Genomic DNA, 21741 nt, shown 5'->3' on the forward strand with positions numbered 1-21741 from the left:
CAGACAATCATCTTAAATGTAATGCCGAAAAGACGGAAATTCTTCCGGTCGGAAAAGAAAATCTGTTTTCCCCGAAAGGTTGTTGGCCTGATGGTGAGGTAACTCCTCCCAATACCATCACATCAGTCCGGAACTTAGGCATTAAATTTGACAACCAGCTGTCCTTTAAACAACAAGCTGTTGCAGGAGCTGGCACATGTTTTCACATAACCAAAACCTTGAGAAAGTTCTTTGATTTTTTGCCGTTGTCAGCCAGAAAAACTGTTGCAGTAGCCTTGATCACTTCTAGGCTGGACTACTGCAATAGTTTATACGCAGGAACCAGCAGATCGGTACTCCACAGATTACAAATGGTCCAACATGCAGCGGCCCGCCTAGTATTAGGCTGGCCTCGCAGATCATCAGCTTCTGCAGCAATGGATGCATTACACTGGCTACCAATTGCGAAGAGAATTCTTTTTAAGGTCCTCTTGATTACCTTTCGGGCTTTTCACCATCAAGGCCCTAAATATTTAAGCCAGGGTTTTAGACGATACAATCCGGTACGTTGTCTAAGATCTGTGGGCCAGAACCTGTTGGTTATCCCTAAATTCAGGCTGACAACCAAAGGTGGCAAATCTCTTTTCGTGTTGGGTGCTAAAGCCTGGAACAAGCTCCCCTTTGCCTTACGTTCCTTGTCGGACGAAACCCAATACAGGAAAGCATTAAAGACTTGGGTATACTCTATGTCTGATTCAGCTTGTATAGCAATGGTTTGAGATGTAGTGTCCTGCGCGAATCTGTGTCTACTCCCCCCCCTTCTCGTACATCTGAGCTGGGTGAGCGCCAAGATACTCCATGGAGTGACAGTAGCGCTATAGAAGTAGACTTTACATTACATTACAGATGAGAGCCTACCATAAAATAGTCCAGTGGATAAATTCCCCATTTGGAAGACCAAACCAATCAGGCAACAATCTCAGTCAGAAGTGCGTGGTAACAGATGACATACTGATGGACTGACTTTAAAAAATGGTCCAGGATCACTCATACAGTTCTTTAGTGGTTTTCTTTCCTCCACTCGAAATGGAACCAAGAAAGCAGGCTCAGCACTTGATTCCTCCTGGTGAAGTACACCCCGGGTGGCATCCATCAAATTTCCTTACTACTGCCCTGTTTTTGTAAGATGTTGATGTGGCCTCCTATGCAGGTGCAGAGGATACCCAGTTCTAGTTACACATTCTACTGGTGGATATGGGTGAGTAATGTCATACACCAACCTCTAGATGCATATTTATTATGGGATGAGTAAAAACAACTTACGTTTGAATGGCTTCAAAATTTAGATTCAGGAAAACCAGGATTCTGCCATGTAAGTCATCCTATCTGTGTCGCTTATTGAAATGTGTACAACCATTTCACTATGTAAGAAAGCTATGTAAGCCTTGGCATTTGGTTTGTGTCAGGAATCAAGCCTCATGCTCCATACTATGGCACACTATAGGGCAATAGTGCATGTCGAGTATAAAGAACAGCTCTCTTTATAGAGACTCCCTTACTTTGCTCTGGGATAGAAGGGAAAGGCATTTGCATACACTCCCTTATCGAGTTAAACTCTGCTCCAGTGGCGAAAGCCTTTGCTTGGCTTCCTGTTCCTTGAAGTTGTCCATGTCCCCTTCTTTGAATCCATTCCCGGTTTCGCGCTTTGTTACATATCAGCGACCCTAACCATTTAACTTACTGAATGACGGCTACTTCGTCTGACTCTACTGACTGCCTGGACTTCCGTCTATAGTTTCCTGCCTCCACGTTTGCCTTCCGTCTAACGCGGGCAACGGGATACAATGTAGCCGCCTGTCCTCACGGTTACACTTACAACATTGTTCCCACGCCCAAGACGGTTTTCCAGAGGCGCGGTTGCATTGCAACATTCGTTCCTACGTCTAAGACGGCTTCCAGAGAAGCGCGTTTTTCTCTTTTGTGTGTGCGTGTGGAAACCAAGAAGGACGCGGTCTTCTGTTGCCCTTCACGCTGTTATTGACTTTGTCAGCCTTGATTCTGCCAAAAACCCCACCTGTACTTCCAGACTCACTGCATCATTGCCCAGGTCACTCATCCTCTGTTCTTCCCGCCGCGGCGCCTCCTGCCCATTGCTTCCATTTAAAGAGACACCAACTTTTGCCTTTCTGTTATTTTTTACTTTGTGGCTGTCTCAGCCCTATTCAACTCCACCTCTCTCCGCTCCCGGCCTACTTTACTGTATGATAAAGAAACCATTTATCAGACATTGGATTAGAGTGCTGTAACTCTAGACGTATCCTACAAGTTCCTTGGGAGATATTTATTGGTAAGTGGAGTTTGTGTTTATGCGCGACTTGCACTGTAGTATAGCGTATTGTACCTAGTAGACTAAGGAATAATTGAATGTACTCTGATTCCCTTTCTAGTTTTGCTCCATTTCTAACGTTTGGTTCTTGGAGTAACTTACTGTCCCCTAAGAGAAGACTGAAGCAGTTGGAGGTGGTGTTCGTCTCCTTATCACCCCCTGAGCAGTGCTTTTAATGAGAATTAACTCTCTCATTGGGGAACTGTTTTTGAGGAGTTTGGAGGAATTCTCTTCGTTCCCGTGGAAACAGACCTGTTTTCAGGTTAGTGGGAGTCTTGTGCATTACAGTTTGAATTTAAACACCAAATTTTAATCATCAATAGAAACTCAAATCATTGCTCATGATTCTGAGATGCAATATTGAGCCAACAAGTTCCCTTGCTCTTTCTGGGCTAGATGACTGAAATATATTCTATACATTCGCTCTAAAGAAAGTAACACAGACGTTTTAGAGATGTTGAAATCAAGCTGTCAAACTCTGCTTCAACCTTAAGAAAGTGTACTACAATTCCAGAGCTCTGAATACCTCCATTGGCTCTCAGGGGACCAAAGGATTAGAGTCAAGATGCTGTGCATTGTCTTTGAAGCCGACACTGGCGAAGGCCGTGAATACCTTAAGAGGTTGCTCCCATTACGTCTTGGATACAAATTTAGGCAGTCAAAATTAATCTTTCAGTCCAGATTAAACCGCAAAGATAAGAGAGGAAAACCATCAAAGTGGAGGGCTCCCAACTATCAAACAATCTCATTCAACATCTGAAGAATCACTCCAGCCCTGCCAACAGCCGGTTAGAGGGCTCTGATGGGCAGCCGATTCAAGGATGACTGTAAACTGTACTTTTTCAACTCCAGGGCCATAGCTCCACACCTCAGAAACCTGAGGTGTCCCAACACCCAGTGATATAATACCATGCTAATGTGATGAGGGTTCCTTGGCAGGCAGCTAGTGTCACCAGACTTGAGCAGGAAGTTTCATTTCCTCTTGGTGGGGTCAATCATGTATCCATCTCCACGTCAACCTTTGCATTTGTAACACATTTACTTGTGTTACAACACAACCCCATTCAATTTGAGAATAGAACTGACCCTCAGTCAGCTTGGATTCTCAGTTGAGGTCTGCTCCGCGGCCCTTTCCTATCCTCCACAACCATGAAAAGGTGTGCCTATTTCCACATGCTCGATCAGTGCTCCCATTTGGGGGTAAAGTGTCTCTTTTGTGACGCTGACAGTCATGGCTGTCCCCTGGTGATTGAAAGTGACTCAGGGGAAATATATAAAATAAATGATTAACACCAAGAATATTAAATATCTGAATATTACACTACTGGTGATTTGTACCCTTTACGCTGCGCCGATTTGCAGGTTAGGCCCAGCAGTAAACCTCGTTGCTGAGTACGAGTGTGATAACCCTCTTGAGATGCAAAATTCCTTTTTAGAAGTGTTGTATTTCACAATAAGTATATATTTATTTTCCATATGGTACATGCTGTCAGGCTCTAGTTTGGCTGTTTGCAATTGAATTGAGGTAATAAAGAAAATGTGTGTAATAGTAAACAATAAGACATTAAAGCCTACAAACATGTTGCTAAATGCCGTTTCAAATACAATGTCAATGGTGCTCTAGTCATTGTTGGCATGAGCACATTCAGGAAATTTTCTACAAAAATGCCCCACTTGAAGACATGACTAAATAAATGATTTTTAAGCACAGATGTATTATCCATGTTGCTTAAAAGGATTGAAGCTATTCTAATAAATTTTCTCCAAAAAGTGTGAAAGTGTGTATATAGCAAGAACACAAAAAATATAAACTGATTCAACTTTATTCACAATTTAATCAACTTGGAAGAGCTGGCACACGTCTGCTGACATTCTCTAGTCACATATATCCGACACCTTTCGAAAATATTTTAGAGTGGCTGTAAGGGTTTATAAACTTTAATTATGAATAGAAGTTAAATCATAAAGATTGATGGAAGGCGTTCAGGTCAACAAGTGGATAGGTCAGTTGAATGTAAAAATGCTGTAAAATTGCATATTTCTAAATGCTTTGTCTACTGTACTGAGAGGGACCTTCCTGAAAGGAGTTAATTTTTAGAGGATTACTCTTCCATTCTATAGATGGTAAACGCAACGTCATCGATTTTACGTGGATATTTACCATGTGCTCCTTTACCTGTGCTACTTCCCTAAATCAGTTGAATGCAGGCAACAATTGGCCATAAAGACATTTTCAAGTTTATACAAAGAGAAAAAGACTCAATATAAAAAAAATAAAATTCTAGCAAAGAAGTAATGTTGACATGCATCCAACAGTTATAGGTCAAACAATATAAAAACACTCGAACCCCTGACTTTTGTGCAGCATCCGTGCTATCAAATACAAAAACACTCTAACATTACAACAAACAAGGAACCCCTATGCATTCTGTGCATAGTTATTGTGCAATAAGGGATTGCATTCAGTAATCAGCAGAAATTATAATTTATGTTCTAACAATTCGTTTTAGGTTTGTGTCAATTATGGTTTTATTTTGCAATAATATTTCTCAGTAAAGCAGCAAAGCAGTTTCTGATTTTTTATTAATAGTTTGACTTTTCATCAGTGACTAGGCCAAGCATTGCTTAGTTTGTACCTGAAAATGAAAGGATGAGATTGCAACAGAAGTGTAGCAAAGGTAACAAGCAAGGGCAAAGCCAATAATAGGTTTCGCCTATGGAAAATCTATTGTCTTTGTCAATGTTTTTACATGGTGGGCAGCAGTTGATCTGCTGTACAACATGGCTTAAAGTAAAATAAAAATAAAAACGCCATGTGACGTGGCCAGCTTTGATCACGCCATCACATTTTTTATTTACTTTAAGCCATGTTCCACGGCAGCTCAACTGCTGCAACATGTAAAAAAACAGTCCATAGATAAAGCTATTAGATTTTGCATTGGTGAAACCTATTGGTTTTGCTAATGTTTTCTCATGAGCGGTATAACTGCACAGACATATGCTAAATGAATAGGCAGGAAACATAAAAATAAGTTACAAAAAGCACATTAACCTTCCAAATCACTGTTGAATTACATAACCTCTCCCAATAGGTTGACCCATTCTGCCCTTTTGAAATGTTGCTCACACACTATATGTACAACTATAGGTCCATACGATGCTACACTGAGGAGGAACTCCAGCTCATTTCAGAGACGCACAACCCATAGAAAACAACACAATATTAGCATTTTGCAAGCTGCAACTTTTTGCAAGGTAATGCTGCATGTAGCTGCACTGTTCTCTCCAGGTTGATTCTTATCCAAAAAGAAATTAACTGACATCAAACACAGCTCTAAGAGGAGAGGAGGGGATTGGGGAAAATTAATCGACAGAACACACTCCAAATCTGAGCATTTCTGTTTATCTGATAAATGACGAAAAAAAAACCCACAAAGATGCAGCGTAATCCTAGCAGGCAAAAAGAGGATAAAGCTTTCTCTGTCACAAACGCTTCCTGCAAGTTTTGTGCAGCTCTCACAGTGGACATGTATTCGGCACAGACATTCCCTGCACCCTGTCACATGCATGCATTCACCTCTGATGAGTGACATGACCACGGTCTGAAAGGGCCTATTGTAGTCGGCGGTATCGACCACCATCCTGCTGCCTGCCTTGTTAACACGTAACACGCAAACATTGAGAACCCAGCAGGAGAAGCAATGTGAGAATCCTCTGGGCAAGGAACTGGTCACCATTTTAGTTGTAAATAAAAATATAGAAATCTATTGGTTTTGTCAAAAGCGTCATAGCATTTTGTTTTCTAAACTTTTCAGACATGCTGCTGTGTGACGTTTCTAAATAACATTGACAAAACCGATAGATTTTGTAGAGGCGAAACCTATTGGTGTTGCCAGTGCTTTTTGTATTTTGCAGTTTTATGTAGCTCAAATTGCACCCTAAGGTATTGGCGCGATCTGTGTGAGCACCAGTTACATTACACAAGGTCACAATAATTTATCTTTAGAGGCAGGGGAGATTAAGGGCCTCATTTAGATCTTGGCTGATGGGTTACTCCGTCACAACGGTAACGGATATCCCATCCACTGAAATATAAATCCCGTAGGCTATAATGGGATTTATATTTCGGTGGATGGGATATCCATCACCGTTGTGACGGAGTAACCCCTCCGCCGAGATCTAAATCAGGCTCTAAGTGATTTGCCCAGAATCACAGAATGTTGATAAGATACCAAGACTCGAACACAGTTCCCCAATTCCAAAGTGGCAGCTCTGACTTCAACGCCGAAACCTCTCTCCTTCTCCGCCTGGTGTGATTTGGAGATAAAATTGTACTTTTTTTCAGAGATTTGGTCGTTTTTACACTCACCTAAAGGAAAAGCGAGGATTGCACGTTTTTTGCAGTTCTCTATATTGCTAAAAAAAAAGATTAACTGAAGATTTTCAAAAGCCAGTGAAGGTGTAATCATATTTCGTACCTCGCATGAATATGCACAAACACAGACATCTAGCTGTAAAGTCAGACCTAAAGCTATTCCCTGGGCAGGCATCCAGGTAAAACTGCACCCACAAATAATGATAAAACCAAGCTCTGTGCAAACAATGTATCAGTTTTCGCTCTTAGAATGAGGCAGGCCTCTGGATACAAAGCGCAACATGTTCTTAAAAGTGAATATTGGCTGCACAAACTGATGAGTGATGGCAGATGACCTCATAGGGAAAAACAATGACGTAGGAGGGAGGGAGACCTATTACTGAGGCAACAACGGGAAGTGCGAGTTAGCAATTAGCGACGGGAGGGAGGCTCACCACTCGGTGCAAAAGAAAGAACAAAGCGCAACACTCTGTATAAAAAAAACAACAAACAGCTAAATGCACAGTTTAAAAATATGCAAAGAACTTGCACCAAAAAAAAAAACAGTTTAAAATATTCCAGAACAATATTTAGATTCGTAAGAAGCACAGCAGCACAAATCATCATATACAGTTCCTATAGAAACAACGATGTACACAAGTCCAGACTCCACCCACCAGGGAGACCAATAGTTTCAGGTATAGGGAGTATGACAGATGATGTCCTAGATAGGACGAAACGCGTTGGCTGTATAATTGTAGATATTGAGCATTGTATTGAGCATTAAGCTGTACAACTGTATATACCAAGCATCATTTATTTGAATTGATTTATTACAAAGTGTATAATTTTGAATATTGCTGGTATAAATGAATCAATGCATCAGTTCTACATGTGATGGTTAAGATGGAAACCAATGTATAGGTTTATTGGAATACTTTTGAATAATTGAAACAATTAGGAAGGAAATACACAAATAATTATAAAGAATAAGGAATAAAAACAAATAACTCAAATTCATTTTGTACTACAACATTCATTTGTCTATAACATGTAACATTACTCCGCTCCTTTCTATTATACTTTTGACATCATATACAGTTGACCAACAGGCTTGCTTACAAAGAAAAAAGTGAATGAAAAGTTAAAAAGGTACTACATGGGCCAAGCTCCATTGATAAGAAAAACACACAAAGAACAACAGGAAATAGCATGCTACATTCAACAGATACTGATTAAAACAAAGTGTCAAGCACATGAACAAATGAAAAGTAAGGGCGAGCTGTAAGCCCCTTTTAAGATGTATATTGATTACGTGAGATTTCACAAGCATAGCGCAATTGCTGTTCAGGCAAAACCTAAAATGGGAACATTGTGCAGCAGCAAGCCTGTGGAGGGTTGTTAATTATGAACTCGCTGTAGGGCTGTGCAACCGGTGCAGCCGCACTGGGCACTGACCAGGGGGGAAGACTGACCTTAGTGGGGGGGGTCAGGGGGTACTGTGTTTAGCAATAATGTACGATTTAAAAGCACACTCTGCAGAGTTCCTTGTGCGTCCAACTTTCACACAGCAATGAAAATGTCAACATAACTCTAGTGATTAATGTTCCTGTTAGAGAGAGAGCAGAATTGTGACTAGTGGCAGTTTTGACCTACCATAAAGTAGCACAAATGGTTAATATGCCTGCTGCAAAGTACAGCTCCGTGTTTTATGTGAATAGCTGAAAGGATCAGCAAAGCCAGCCTTCACCAGCGCTTTTAAACACATCAAATATGTCAGAGAGGGGCTATGGAGAGATTAGGGGCTGTTTTGCTGTGTGATAGTGAGGGAATCTGAGGAGGAGGTCATGGGCAGGGGGCGCCAAAAAGATTGCCACTCCAGGCACCACTAGTTCTAAAGCCGACCCTGATTACCCTCTTATATTGTGTTGAAGATGCAAAATGTGTGGGCGACTGGTTTGAAACAAACATTTGTGTGTAAAAATGGAACTCATGATTTTGATGGTTGGTATTTGTGGCTTTCCGGGCAAGCATAAAAAATATCCTACTGCTCTCATGGTGGTTGTGTTCGGAGACCAGGCTAGTGCGCTTCAGCTCCTAGTTTTATTAACTCAATTATGCTGATCCAGCAGATTTAAACTTTGTGATACTGGGCCCTATTATCTCTTTTCCACCTCTAATTTTCTCCTTGGCTGAATCATTAACTCTGCTTTACTTACTTGGTAACTTGGTCCTCTGATGGACCTTTTGTGTCGCACTGAGGGGAAAGGGTTGGAATCACTTGTCTGATCAATAAATTTACAGTGCAAGCGCTTGGCCACAAATGAGGACCAGGAATCTGTAGCCAATTTTAAGGGATTTATTACGAGTTAGAGATTAGATTCAAATAGATTACTCTCAATATCAAACTGTATAGATACAGTATTGCAACAAGGAGGCCGAGCCTCCTGAAGAAAGTTAAGCGAACAAGAATCAAACAAACTAGCAGCTCTATAGCCGCTACACAAAATAACACATTAATATCTGGTGCTCTAAATACAATCTAGCTTGGTCTTTCATAAGCATTTGCAATTCATATCTCTCAGAGGAAAACTGAAGCACATAACCCTTCACAGCACAAACCTACAATAGACAATAAGAATTGGGCAAAAGAGTACATGAAGTATTAGCAGTAACATAGCAGATGCTCGGTCAGGAGTCTTCAGAGTATCCAGAAAGTGCTGGTCTAAACCACACAAAAAGGGGAACTTAACGTGGCATGGGAGATGTCTCTAAAAGTCCATTTGAATGGGCCAAGGGATCTGGGGCTTTGGGAAAGATTAGGGAAATTGGTTCAGGTCGGATTTCATGGACGTTCTGCAGAGAATCTGCAGAAAGAGTTCAGCAAAGGAAGCTTAGCATTCGATCTGTAAGAAAGTCTGAAATCATCTGCCCATCATCTCTCGTTTGTGATCAATCGCATCGCCTCTCCTCTGTCCAGGGCAGCGGATATTATAATTCACAAGGTATGTTATTAACTCCCATTTTGGTACGTCATCAGTAATAGGTCATTGTATTTGTTTCAAAAGTCCACAAAGTTTCGATATAGTATATTCTGCAACAGTGGAAAAAGGATCCAGACAAGAGATGGGAACTCCATCTTGGTCCCACACTCATGGGTAAAGATAACAGTCCATTGTTAGTCCACAGAGTTCTCATGTGCTCATTGTTAAATTCCATTCCCAATCGTGTATCTAATACTTGTTACGAGAAATTTATCAATTCAACTAACAGTCAGTGAGAACTCCTGCAAAATAAGCAAGTCAGCAAAATGCAAGAACAAAATGCGCTCTCATGGGAACAGATATTAGGCCTTTAATATAAAACAGCTAAATATAAGTATTAAATCTGTAGTGAATTCATATATGTGTATGTGTGTGTGCGCACATCTAAAACAACTATGCAACATAATATCGCTTGGTAATAATTCACATAATGAGCAATGAAACTGCATAATGATGAGTATGTTGTAGAAGTATATTCATATGTACATACGTGTAACATTTTCTTTTGTTGTTTAAATTTCTTTATTGAGATTTTTACATTTCATGGTACATAGTTACACATCATTATTAACACATGTTGACAGGTGAGTGCAGGCGTTTGGATGATATCATTGCAGCACAGAACAACTATCCCATCGTACAATCAAAACCTGTGCACACATATGTATTAAATCAAATAGATGTTAGGGCGGCGAAAGCAAAATGAACTCACTCGTTCACACCAGTACCGCCAGGATGTCCGTTTGTTTCTCCTTCATAATTTGGTGATTACATACTCTTATTCAGCCCTTTCTTCAGCTACCTTGGAGATTTCGTACTGAAGCGTACTTTGGCTCTTAAGCCTTTCTTTGATATATGGGAGACACTACCCTGTTGTTTGTTATTCGTCCTGTGACGCGGTTACCATTTGTACTCATACATTTCTGGGATGATTAAGATTACCTCACTCTGATGTGTTTGCCTTTATACTCCAATTGGTTTATCTCTTCTACTGTGCAAGACACGCACCCAGCCTGGTTGGAATTTTCTCCGGTTTTGGGCCGTTTTGTTTCTAAGCCATTAGCTTCAGCCCTGAAGAGTCGTGGGATGACCTTCCCTGACGAAACACGTGTCGGCTGATCATGTTTCCGAAAGGAATAAAGAACATCTATTATGACTGAAGATTTTGGTTCATTTTGCTTTCGCCGCCCTAACATCTATTTGATTTAATACATATGTGTGCACAGGTTTTGATTGTACTATTTTGTAGTAGGGCTTGCCCTACACACATTGAGGGGTTTGAAGGGTCTCCCCTTCCTGTATAGCACCATATCTACCTGTTCAGTTAACACCCTATACGCATACTTGCAGAGCGCCATCACTTCCTATTTACTTAATATCCTCTTCGCAATTTTTAACTATCCCATCATATAACATGCATCACGGGTAAGAAACAGTGAGATAAAATGGGGATTACCCTTCAGTTGGACTTTACTTGTATTGGTGTGTTTATTAGAGCCTGCTTACGTGGGTTTCCCGGAGGCGTGGGTTTGTGTTCAGTCCCCATCTCTATCCCCGTGAACCTTCTTGTATAGTGTCCATGATTGTGTTCCCAATTTAGCTAGGCCGATTTCGGGGGTGTCTGGGGAAAAACATAGAACTGTTAACTGTAGGAGGGGATCGGGGGGGTTGGGGAGCTGTCGGAATGTATCTGGGTAACTGTCTGTTATGTGGCTGATCCTGGTTTGCTTTTAGTGTGCTGTGGTGTCTGCAGTGGGGGGAGAAAGGGGCGGGGGGGTGTCTCCCATCGGGGATGCAGGTGCCTGTCTGGTAGTGCCCGAGCACATAGTTGGTTTTATGTGTCACACGGCTGCCTCGTGTTGGTTATTGTTTGTTCAATGGGGGATAGGGGTGGAGTTTGGGACTGAGATTGTGTGGCCGTGGGTGATTCCTCTGGTGTTGCCTCCTGCATAAATTGGAATAGGAGTTGCGCCCATTCCATAGATATGGGATGTTTATGTATCCCCTTCACTTCCTCGTCTCTCAGTGTTTCTTCCTCTGCCGCCCCCCATTTTTTCATGGCACCTACCCAGGCTGCTTCTGGAGGTCCTGCTGGGGCCCTCCAATGCATGGCTATTCCACGTTTCGCTAAAAGAATGGCCAGGGATGCAAACCGTCACTGTACCTTTTCTGTCTTCCGCCTGCGGAAGATTCCCAGGGCACACGCCTCCCATGTAGATATGGCCCTGAGGTTGACCATCGCCCGGAGTGTCCGGTGTACCCTATCCCAATACTGTTGGATTGTGGGACAGTCCCAAAACATATGTTTAAAGTTTGCCTCGGGATTCTGGCAACTGGGGCATGAGAAATGCGTATCAGGATAAAAACGGTGGAGCCGGTGTGGTGTTAGGTATGCACGATGCAAAATATTGAATTGAATGTCTTTGAAGCGTGTGTTCCTAGAAACCTTTTTTGGGTACTCCAATGCTTTTTCCCATTCTCTGTCATGGAACACCCGTCCTATCTCATCCTCCCATTTCTGTCGTAAGACGTGCAGGGAAGCAGTGATCAGTTCCCAGATCGCTTTGTATTGCCAGGTGACTAAGTGTCTCTCCGTACCCATGCACAGGATAGTGTGCAGTACCAGTTGCGTCGGTGGTTCCCCCTCATTAAGATTCCAGCATTGTCGGACACTATCTAATAATTGTCTATGCATCAGGAATTGTCCCGGTGGCAGATCATAGCATTCCCTCATTTGGGCATATGTTCTCAGCTGCCCGTCCTCAAATAGGGACTCGACCTCTGCGTGATCGGTCCATGTCTGGAGGGCCACGGAAGTGTAATATTTCTCCCGTTGGGGGAATCCTATTAATTACATACGTTTAACATTAATGCATACATTAATAAGCTTTTATCGTTTGAGCTAGTTTAGTATAAGGGACATATAAGAATCACTTAAAGCTCATTTCCATTAGTTACATAGGCAGAATTCTGCCTGTTTATACATCAGGTGTAGAGCTTTAACAATATAACACATTGACAACTGTGAATGAATTAATACTTTCACAAACTATTCTCTTTAAAGCCTTAGTATACATTCTTAGTAGATAATTATAACATTCTAAAATAAAGACTCTCTGCATCAGCAGTATCAGGTGTAACGTGTGTAAGAATCATACAGACACGTATCTCTCAAGTGCAAAGTGCGTGTGTAATGAATTGGTCAAATTTGGATCTTTGTGACATGTAAAGAGTGGGAAACCTTATACTGCACCAACGCTATGCCTGCTGTCATGCTGTGTATGTGTCTACGATGCCGGAAAGTGGCGGGTAGTACTGTACATCACTCTCCAATTTAGTAGAACTTACCATAAAATCTCCCTGTCTGGCAAATGAGCCACAAAACAGGCAGACACGACTATTTAGCTTAATATGCTACAAATTATTTCAGTATTTAGGGGATGGAGGCCTATGTCTTGGTGAGTGTCTTGCTCTTTTTCTTCTCTGCAGCTACTTCAATTGTGTAGGTGTGAGGTCAGCAAAATGCGCATTTGCCGGGCTTATGGTTTCCTGACTTTCAGGTGATGGTAGTGAGTTTGCTACTCCCTCTTCGGATCATCTCTTGAAGTCCAAAACAAATCAGTCCCTATTTCTTCTGTGTCTACAGTTGAGGAGGACAGGCACACTTAATCCCCATGCATCTTATCAGTGTAATGACACAGTGTTGGAGCAATTAGCAGTCAAACAGGGAAAGGGGCTAAAGAAAAACACAGGGCTCAATCCACCCTCTGGGTGGACTTGTCTCAATCAGTCCAGCATCCCAGTGACTTCCAGCATAAGATACTAGTGACTCCAAGGGATTCAGGAGCAGCGGTTGTAATAGCAAAAGGCATGATCATAAGCACTAATCAGACCAGGGTAACTGGTGCGACCCTAGGATGCCAGGAGATCACAGGTTACAAACTGAGGTATCAAAAGAGTAAGAGGAATGCCAGAAGGTATTACAGACTTGAGCACAACATAATAGAAGAATAACATGCACTAATGACGAGGGGCCGTAAAAGGAGGAATCAACAGGTGCAGGAATGAAAGGCTGAGTGCAAACTGGTACAGAGCATGGCAACTAAATAAAACATTGCCAGGCACCTGCTTCATATTGAAAAGACCTAATATACTGGCTCTATTGCTTCTACCCTGGAAGTGTCCCAATAAACCGGAAATGAGAATGTATCTTGAAATCTGTTCTGCTGTCCACTGTCTGCATGTGCCCAATCTCCATTGACCTGTCTTACACAGTTACCAAGCCTTCCCAGCTCAACAGACAACTTGATGTCTGAATTGTGTTTAATTATTGGCCGTATCCCTCACCCGGGGAACCTCTCACAGGGAACAGGCAGCTGGATCCAGTTTGTATCGTTTGTGAACCCTCTGTACCATCAAAACAGCATGGACAATTCGACAAGATCACAAGACCTTTCTAAAACATTCTAACCCTCCCAAGCAACAAAATCTATAACTGCCCGATGTGTAACCTGGAATTCAACTATACCATCAACCTCATATTGAGCAGAGCGACGTAGAGGGAGGAGAGCAGTTGGTGCTCATGAAAGCTTTCTTGAGTCTGGAGACGTGAAAGACTGGGTAAATGTGGCAATGCAAATGATCTGCCAGACACAATGGAGACATGCCCATTTGACCAGTTACAAGTCATCTAAAAATGATGGTGTGAACTTGAGGCGAGAACATGGAATAGTTAGATATTTACTGGACAACCAGACCCTGTTCTCTTTCTGAAAAGTTAGTGCAGATTTTCTATGATGATCTGCAAAGTGCTGCTAATAGTCTGGATACATTGCATCAGGCTAGTAGCTGAATGGATTTTCAAAACAGTTATATGAGCTGGCCGCATATGACTATAGGAAATGGGTTCAGCATATTTAATTCCCCTGAATTTTTTGCTTTTAGACTGCTCATTTTGGACTTTTACTAGGAGTGAGTTTTATCACTGAGTCTCACTCACTGTAAATTCTGTGGAAATGGACTGAGATAGCTAATCCCCCTTGTTCTCCTTTTTAGATATGGCTGCTGCTGCAAGTTTACCATTTTGCACAGCACGGTATCTGTGCTCAAGTAGCCTGTTGCAGACGTTTTGGTTCTGACCTAGGGTAAGCCTTCTATTATTAGTGAGCATTCGTTGTGTATGTCTGTAGTGCTTACTGGAAGTCTGTGGAGCTTAACTAAATTATATGTTATAGGTGAAATCTAAAAGAAAGTACAATTTCTCCCTACTTACCTATAGGGTCCACTAAAATATCAGTCTTAGGCTACACATGCATCCGGAATGGATGAAGCTCAGTCGTCTGAAAATGAACTCAGATAATGCGGAAGTCCTCATCCTAGGACCACCCCCTCCGCCTGGGACGACTCCTGGTGGCCCCCTGCACTGGGCACCGCCCCCAAGCCTACTGACCACGCACGCAACCTGGGCTTCATCCTGGACTCCTCCCTCACGATGACCAAGCAAATCAACGCCGTCTCGTCATCCTGCTTCAACACCCTACGCATGCTCCATAAGATCTTCAGGTGGATCCCCACCGAAACCAGGAAGACGGTCACCCAAGCCCTCGTCACCAGCCGACTGGACTACGGGAACACCCTTTACGCTGGAACCACAGCCAGACTCCTGAAAAAACTCCAGCGCATACAGAACGCCTCTGCACGACTCATCCTAGACATCCTGCGTTACAGCCACACCTCTGCCCACCTGAGAGACCTGCACTGGCTACCCGTCAGCAAGAGGATCATGTTCAGACTCCTCACCCACGCACACAAGGCTCTCCACGACCAGGGCCCAAAATACCTCAACAGCCGCCTCACATTCTACACACCCACCCGCCAGCTCTGATCGGCCAATCTCGCCCTCGCCACCGTCCCACGTATCCACAGAGCCACCGCCGGAGGAAGATCCTTCTACTACCTGGCGGTCAAGACATGGAACTCCCTCCCCACCCACCTACGGCTGACCCAGGACCATCTCTCCTTCAGGAAACGACTCAAGACCTGGCTGTTCGAGCAGTAGCGGCTCCCCCTCCCCCCTGCACCTTGAGACCCTTACGGGTGAGTAGCGCGCTCTACAAATGTGATGATTGATTGAGTGTGGTTGCACAGTAACGTTCATCATAACTACACTCCTGATGGTACTTTGAGAGTTATAATTTTTCCCTGGATCAGCCATAATCAGATATCAGGTATTTGTGTCAACTACTAGGCCAAAGTAATTACTCTGCTGTCTAGCTGGAGGAAAAGAGACCTAACACACAATAGAGCCATACACAGGTATTGACCTAGTTCCTGGTAAAGGAAGGGGTGGGAAGGAAGTCTGCATTTGCTAATTAACTCCTAATATTGAGTCTGAGCTGGGAAACTCCCAGAAACAATAGAGGACGGTCAGACCTCTGTGGCTAAACCTTCAGAGGAACTCCCCTATGACATTTTGATGGGAAGGGATCAAGCAGCTGTGTCAGTTGTAGGCGAAGGTGAGGCTCCCAGGAAGGACTTGAAGTTGCCATCTTAAAATGTCCCAGAATGCTGTGCAGGAGGGTTGGAGCAGGGGTGGAGCTATGATGGAGCACCCTAGGATTGGCAAGGAGTGCCTTGCGTATAGAACTTTCCACACCTACTTAGAAACAGCTGACAAAGGGAGAGACACTTAATAAGACACTGATCAGTCAAGGATGACGGCAAAAAAATGTATGGGCTGCAAAATTTGCATATTTTTCTACTGTGGTGCCACAGGAGGAGCAGGTGTACCACCAACATTGTTTGGGGGGGGCTCGTGAAAGTGCAGCAGCCACTCTGAGAATTTTTCTGTGAAATCACCATAAGTCTCCCAGGAGATTGAATTTCCTGATGCCAGGAGAGGTTTCTTTTTTCCCCCAAATCATTTCTAGAGTCTGTGCTTTCCTTTTGCACATTGGCTTTGGAGGACCGCTGTTGGTTGTTCCTGAACAGCTGAAATAAGATTCTGGGATACATGTTTTTCAATATAATGCTTTATTGACAATGCTGATAGGTGGCAATGCAAAGTTTTATATGAGCATGAATAGTATTAAATATTGTTACTGACCCCATCGATTTTAGTGGTGTTGTTATGATGGATTTTAATATGATTTGTGTTTTACTAATATGGTGAAACCCTGACAATGTCAGTAGGCCTGCCTGATTTATGATTACACCCCTCCTAATGTGAAATTGCATCTAGTATTTGTAGGGGTACTGTGCTTATAGAGTTCAGGCCCCACTAGTGAATAGGAGATGTGATATGAGAGTGTCACCAACGGTATAGTGTGTATGTAATAAAAGTACCTTTTCTTTTATCATGGAAAACACAGTCTGGACAATAATTGATTGAATGCTGTGGCGTACCAGCAACTGGGAGCACAAGTCCACACCACCTCCCCTGAGTAGGCCAGGGACAACCATGCTTTACTACTCTCAGAGAGTGAAGTGCTGCAATGGTGAACTTGGATCCCAGTAAGGAGGTAGGTGCTGGCAGCTGACCTATTACTTGTGAAGGACTCGCGTCCAATTTCTTTCAGTAACTATATGTGTAATAACAAGCAGGTGTTCCCAAAGGAGGCGTGGAATGACTAGTTCTAGTGTTCTGGCTGTCCATCTCCAAAACAAGGCTGTAAACTGTGTCCCTCTGTCCATGAAAATGTTGCTTGGTAACCCATGCAGATGAAAAATGTGAATTGGGTATATTTCAGCTTATTTAACAGTCGTGGGTATGAAATGTCTCATTTTGAGGAAGTAATCTTCCAATATCAGGAATGTGCTGTATCTGTTTGGGAATGGGAATGGCAATTTCACAATAACATCCATTGAAAGCATGGTCCATACAGTGTTTAATTTGTAAAAAAAATAATAAGCGTAGGTGTCAACAGTTATCATAGGCGTCCGCCGCCCACTCCTCCTGCTGGTTTTCCTTACTTTCCCCAAAGGCTATGCCCATTGCCTGCATGGACAATGCCCAAAGGAAGAATGAGCGCAGCGAGTGAACCAGTCTTTACCACAAGATGTTAATGCATTTTACTGATTTTACCAATTTTCCATTTACATTTTCTAAAAAGCCGTATACCCCGAAATGGCTTTCAGTAAATTATACACTAGTTTTATGATTCGGTTTGGGAGGGCAGCTGAGGACCGGGGTATGCGAAGCACTGCTTTATTATTTGTCCTACTAGTTCAAATAAAAGCATACTCTTATATCTATATAATGGGACAGTGAGCAAAAACAAAAAGGTATAAAAACACAATATGAACAATTAAAGTTAGCAAAATAGAATAAAACTCTTGCAGGAAAAACTAGTTAGGGAGTGTTCATTTGATGACGGCTTGTGTATACTTTCAGTTGTCCTCAAATTTAGCACTTGCAGTCAGTTCCTGACACTTGGCTCCCCTTTTGGGGAGAGTGCAGGGATGGTCAGAGTCTGAGGACAGTGTATCAACATTAGCATCTGGGGGCAGCAGCAGGACCTGGAAGACAGTGCTAGTCGCTGTCACAGGGAAAACACCAGGGGCGGACTCGGAACGCAAACCGGCCCTTGATTGTTACAGGGGGGTGATATTGCAGCAATGCTGCAAAACCAGCCCCTGGTAACAAACACTGCCCCCCCCCCCCCAGGGGTCCAAATCCGGCCCCCACCCTGGGAAAAGCCTGGTGCCTGCGACGGCCAGTTCAGCCCTGGAAAGCACATATCCTGTTGTTGAGTGCTATCATGCCGATGACACAGATCCAGTACAACCTTACTGTACTTGTGAGCAGTTGTATACTAACTCCTTAAGCACTAAAGGGAGAAGAGGTTTCCCACCTTTCTACTCAAGGTGTGCATTAGTGACTGTGGGGAGGCTCAATGCCAGCGTGCAACTGGTGTCTGATATGTAAAACACATTGCTTAGGTCATTTCTAAAATTAGAGCAATCATTCCACTAAATACGCAACATTTAAGTAATATAGAATTTTAACAACATCTATCCAGAGGCCAATGATGCAATGACAATTGAAAGCTGACATCTCCAGGGCTCGAACTAGGTTACACACTAAAGGGGAAGCACAAGGGAATGCACTGTCTGTGAAATTCAGTGGTGGATGTGTATATGTACGGTATCAGTGCAGTTGATATTGTAATAGTACAGACATATAACATTGTAATGGTGTCCAACATAGGTCCAGGAGGGCCAGATCTATGGCAGATTTCCTATTATGTCCAGGTAAGATAGATTTACATACAATTAGTCTCTACAGGGCAATGATTATCCTAGAAATGTGGCATGGATCTGCCCCTCCTGGACCTGGGTAGGACAGTTCTGGATGGTACTGAGCTATGCCCTTGTAACGAGGGAAGGAAGCGGATGGCAGCAGAAGGTCACAACTAAGGACCATTGATAGAACAATGAGATGGTCATCATGCTAGCACAGCAGGAGTGCAGCAGGGTTTAACATACCTCAGCAGAGCTCTGAGTTGCTATTAATGGAATAGCAGACCCGCAAACAAGGCCTGCGGTGCATGAGTGGCTGAGCCCTGTAAGAGCCGCAGGTCAGGATTGCCTTAGAATAGCTACAGAAGAATAAACCACAATAAGCGCCCCCACACACCTGCATCCTTGTCCCCGGGGTTATATTCGGACTATATCCTGCTCACCAATCTGCTTTAAGTTCCAGCCCACTCTTGCCCAGCGTAGCCGCGTGTTTTATCTCCCCCTGCCTGCCCCCCTCACTCATCCCTCTCTCTTTCTCCCACTCTCTACCTGATGAGTCAGAGGACCTGGTTGGTTTGCCTACACTCCAGTCCAAATATCCCATCCGTACTTGACTTGGTCTACCATTTACCAGCTGTAACTATCACCGCTTCTATGTCGTAATAAAACCACTCTGCTTATACTGTAACCAGCGATGTATTGTGTAGATCAATGTCTCACTCTTAGCCACCAGGACACTTGGAGTGTCCGGCTCATTGGTACAGTCTTTCTATTGTTTGCTTCCTATTTTATGTGATTTCCGGTCAAATAAAATCTGTTTGGAAAAAAAAAAATAGATTGCCTTAGATTTAAATCCAAGTACATGTAACAAGAGCTGGCCTTAAACCAGCAGAAGCAGGACTTGCATTAGATAACAAAAACAATGTTCCAACTGGATTTCATTCAGATACATTTTACTAATAAGTCAGACAAGTATTTGTCAAACAACAGATTTTAAAAACACAGGATACTCAACAACCAAAATGGTGATTTAATGTACACCATAATTGTTATAAAACTATATCAATAGCACAACGTAAATCATATAACATACACATACATAAGAAATGGATGGACAGACAAAAATTGTGCAGTGTCCCAATGCGAGGATTCACAAACATGAGGAAGTACTAGAGTTGTATAAAAACACTTTCAGTGTATGTGTTCCAGAGTACGGGTGGGTGGATTTTGCGAAAGTCACTTTCGCAAATTATCGCGAAAATGTTACAAATCTCCGCAAACACGCGGAAATATCGCGAAGATGCGGAAGTTTTTTTCCCGCGCGTTCGCGGTATTTTCTGCATGGTCGCGGCTCGCCAACTTACCCATGCGGTTCACTCTTCTCGCGGTGCATGATCGCGCGAAGAAAGATGTGATCGCGCGACCAATGACATTACTGCGGGCGCGAACTGTCGCGATACAGCGCAAATGGCTACCAACAATCCAACATCTCGTGGAGAACGCGACCGGATCGGGAAAACTTGTCGGCGAACGCGGGGATTCAGGTAAGGCGATCGCGCGCGAGAATGTATTATTTTACAGCGCGAGCAAGAAACAAATTATCGCTAAGCTGCGGAATGCGGAAATTTTGACATTTTCGCGCTCTCCGCGGAACACAAAAATGTCAAATTGTCGCAATTTCCGCGAGCGGAACGGAAATTTAGCCCAGTCCTATTCCAGAGCAGACATAACACGGAATACATTAGGATACAACTCTTCATACTAAACAAATATTAAATTGTGCGCTAAAAATGTTGACAACGTTCCGAGTGTTCTCTTAGGACAAACAAACGAAGTGGGCACCTAAAGAAAACAATAACAAATAGTCACATTACTTGGTACGATTGTGTCGATTTAGTGCTACAAGGCTATAGCATGTTAAAGGCAGTGAACTGAGGGTAGGGCAGTCACAGGATAAGTTAAGTCACAGGGTACCTGAAAATGGTACATTGTAGTTATCACAACATAGTGCTGATAATATGCTGCATGCGGGTACAGATACCAAGAGCACTCACTTGAATGGAAAATTACAGGCAGCAGGGGGTGATGTTTGAAAAGGGGCTTACTCGGAAGGTGGATGACCTGTAAACTTGTAACAGAACTCCGCTATTACAGCTTGTCTCACTGGTAAAAAAGAAGAACTTAAAAGCACATAGGAGTACTTCCCAACCGAGAAGTACGAAAGTCAGTCTTCTGTTCTGAGTCAAAATCACGTAGTGAGCTGCAAAAGCCATGCACACGCTGACCAAAAGCTCAGTAACAAGCATTACAATGCAATGGTCTCGGCATTGGTAAAGTTAGAGCTATTGGCATTGCTCATGACATTATTTTTGTTTATGTTTTTGTTTTTAAAACATTTAAAGAAACGGCATTGTTATTTACAATGTCAATAGCTTAATCACTCTCAAATGCGAGACCTATTGCATTTGCACCCACACACAGAGCCACCTACACACACACTGATTAAGCTATTGACATTGTAAATAACAATGCCGTTTCTTTACATGTTTTAAAAACAAAAACATAAACAAATGAGCAATGCCAATAGCTCTAACTTTAACAATGCCGAGACCGTTGCATTGTAAATGCTTGTTAGGACAAGGGCATTGGATATCTCTGAGATAGTGGAGGCTCAGGGGCCTCTCATCTCATGTTGCAGGGGGCACCGCCATTTTGCGGCATGCCACTGAATGCACGGA

General features: G+C 42.9%; 1 protein-coding gene across 11 annotated transcripts in view; it reads left to right on the forward strand.

Annotated features, from left to right (window-relative positions):
- Positions 1-1579: 1579 nt before the first annotated feature.
- Positions 1580-21741, forward strand: part of LOC146867209 (uncharacterized) — a 297713-nt gene continuing 277551 nt past the window's right edge. For 5 of the 11 annotated variants that reach the window (XR_014961099.1, XR_014961098.1, XR_014961105.1 and 2 more), the window contains exons 1-3: positions 1586-2326; positions 2427-2627; positions 17134-17283. The gene's annotated coding sequence lies outside the window, so the exon portion shown is untranslated. Of the gene's footprint in view, positions 2327-2426; positions 2628-14818; positions 14908-17133; positions 17284-21741 lie in introns of all 11 variants that reach the window. The other 6 variants (XR_014961100.1, XR_014961104.1, XR_014961107.1 and 3 more) reach the window with 5 other exon arrangements.

This window comes from Triturus cristatus, chromosome 1_2, assembly GCF_964204655.1.
Source record: "Triturus cristatus chromosome 1_2, aTriCri1.1, whole genome shotgun sequence".
Classification (NCBI taxonomy): domain Eukaryota; kingdom Metazoa; phylum Chordata; class Amphibia; order Caudata; family Salamandridae; genus Triturus; species Triturus cristatus.